This window comes from Helianthus annuus, chromosome 10 (assembly GCF_002127325.2).
Source record: "Helianthus annuus cultivar XRQ/B chromosome 10, HanXRQr2.0-SUNRISE, whole genome shotgun sequence".
NCBI classification, from domain to species: Eukaryota; Viridiplantae; Streptophyta; class Magnoliopsida; order Asterales; family Asteraceae; genus Helianthus; species Helianthus annuus.
This window is the reverse complement of record NC_035442.2, coordinates 123,962,259-123,964,809: the sequence shown is the minus strand read 5'-3', so window position 1 is coordinate 123,964,809 and position 2,551 is coordinate 123,962,259. Positions and strand designations below refer to the sequence as shown.

The 2,551-nt window shown below is 32.3% G+C and overlaps 1 long non-coding RNA gene across 1 annotated transcript; it reads left to right on the top strand.

Moving 5' to 3' along the window:
• Positions 1–241: 241 nt before the first annotated feature.
• LOC110881539 lies at positions 242–1,877 on the top strand. The gene is made up of 3 exons (XR_002559788.2): positions 242–408; positions 676–740; positions 1,531–1,877. It is a non-coding gene; the product is annotated as an uncharacterized LOC110881539 (long non-coding RNA).
• The last annotated feature ends 674 nt before the right edge of the window (positions 1,878–2,551 follow it).

Below are 2,551 nucleotides of genomic sequence, written 5' to 3'. Positions count from 1 at the left end.
TGACATAAATGCCCTCACATGAGATGCACATGATCTGATTTAACATAAGATTTTAACATGGTTAGTGATAAAGGACGAAATGTGTAACGAACTTTTTAAATAAAGGATTGTGACTGTAATTGTTGAAGTTAAAGGTCATCCATTGCAATCTGATATAAACATAAAGGACGAAAACTGTAATTTACCCTTAATATAATTATGAAACACTATACAAAATTGGCTTTACATGTCATGTGTCATAGTTGCTCCTTTTCCATTCTCGTAACAATTTTACAAATCCAAACAATCATGCATTAAGTTGTTATACATTATTATGTATAAGAAAAGGTAGAATTAGCTATGCATGACATATTCAGCTCTAGAAGAACATCAACAACCCATTCTCATTCATTCAGGCAACGATTTAAGGTCGTGTACATTATGTTTAAGAAAATGTACAATTTGCTATGCCATTTTTATCTTCTACAAATTTTTCCATAGAAGGATGCTCTCTTTCTACGGAGAAATTTGTAGAAGATGACAAATTTATCTTTTTAGTGTAATTCGTACGCGAAAATCCCAAGCGCACCCCATAAAATTTTGCAATAGCCCCCCAGAGCTTTCGATAATTGCTTACCTGGTTTGTTTGCTATGTGAAGAATGAAGAAATGTTGATCGATCTATTTTATTCTCCAGGCTAACAATGGCGGAAGATGACACGTGACTAGAAAAAGGGAGAAGATGGTACGGAAAATCAAGAGGTTAGCACTTATGTACCTTATCTTTTTGGGTATTTGGCAATTTTAATCCAATACTTCTATTAAACTTACATGCATTACCTCTTATTTTCAATTTTAGTTATAGTTTTGAGTACAAAAGCAACAATATGTTAGAATTTGACCTGAATAGGTTAAAAACTGTACTATAAAGATTATATTTTTAAAATATTTGATTTAACATATTTTTAGTAATATACTTTTAGTAATGTATATATAATTTAATTTTATATCATAAAGTTTTTAGATTCAGTTTTTAAAAGGTTACCGTTATTAATATATAAACAGTTATTTCTATTGATTTTGTAATATATTTATAGTTTATACTTTATTTAAATTTTAATTTGGTATACTTTATATTGCCCACGATTTTTGACATACTGCTTGAATTTTATCAAATTCTAAAAGTTTGATTCAGTTCTTCTGTGTGCGTGGGGCTATATATAACTTATATATTTACTATATCCAATTGAATCTTGAAGAGCAAATTGTCCTGTCAGAATTAGAAAATAATCATTTTATCAAATTCTAAAAGTTTTACAACAATACAAACACACCTTCTACACTCAGCAAGAAAGCACACCACACAGATTATTATCCCAAACACCTCATCCACCGTCCATTCATTGCAATATCAGATGGCAAAACTGAGAATTACAACTGTACATGGTAGCCAAAAATGGTTAGAAGTACACCTATTCTCTTTTGCTTTATTGAAACATGGTTGTGTTGAAATTTTCTTATAAAAGTTATGTTAAAATTTGTATGTTTGCAGCAAGCAAATATGGGACCATAGAGAAGTGGATGTGGTACAAGTATAGGGGAATCACGTTTGAAGATTTCAAACTCTGAATGAATAAGAGGTAACCTCAAGTTTGAATGGTTAAGAGGTAACCTCTGAATGGTAAATCATCACATGTCACATTCTTCTACCTTCTCATTGGTAAAATTCTTAATGGTTCCATTAAGAGATAGCCTCTTAATGACCATTCAGAGGCTACCAAACAGCCTCTCATAAAGTTGCATATGACCAGTGTTGAACTATTTGTAATTAATGAACTATAAAGCTATGATAATTTGTAAGTGTTGTGTATACATTGTATAGAACCAACATTTCAGTTGATGGAGAATCACTTTTTTGATAATTACATTTAACTAGTCCCAAACCCAATTAACCGACCCCAAACCCGTCCCAGATGTATCGGGTTTCGGGTTTACTCATCGGGTTCGGGTTCGATTGCCATCTATGGTATCTGTTAGAAAAAACAACCCAGAAATTGACCCAGAGAATCAACGATTAACGGTTGAATCTTATTGAATACGAAAATGAATTACAAGAAAAGAAATTACAAAGAACTTGAAAAGTAATGAACTATCTACACACTACTGCAAACCCCTATTTATGCTAAACTCCCAAATTCAGTTACAACTATCCATTGTAAGAATTTCCACAAACACCCCCTGATCTTACAAGAATGTAAGTATCAGACCTTTGAATCTAAACAACTGCTCTCCAGTACCTCAAACACTGATCTACTCCTCAACAGCATTTCAAACTACTGATTCACTATCTACTGCTTATTTCAACAGCAGCTGTTTTATCATGATCAGTTGTTACCCTCAGCAGTTAATCACCATCAGTGTTTGATCACAAGCAATGTTTATAATGCAACCAGTTGTTTGTCTTGTTTAGCCTCAAACAGTGGTTTGCTTATTTATTCAGAACTCATCAGTGGTTACAACTGAAATGTTACTTTTCTCAACAATCTCCACCTAAGTAACAATTCAGTTTAACC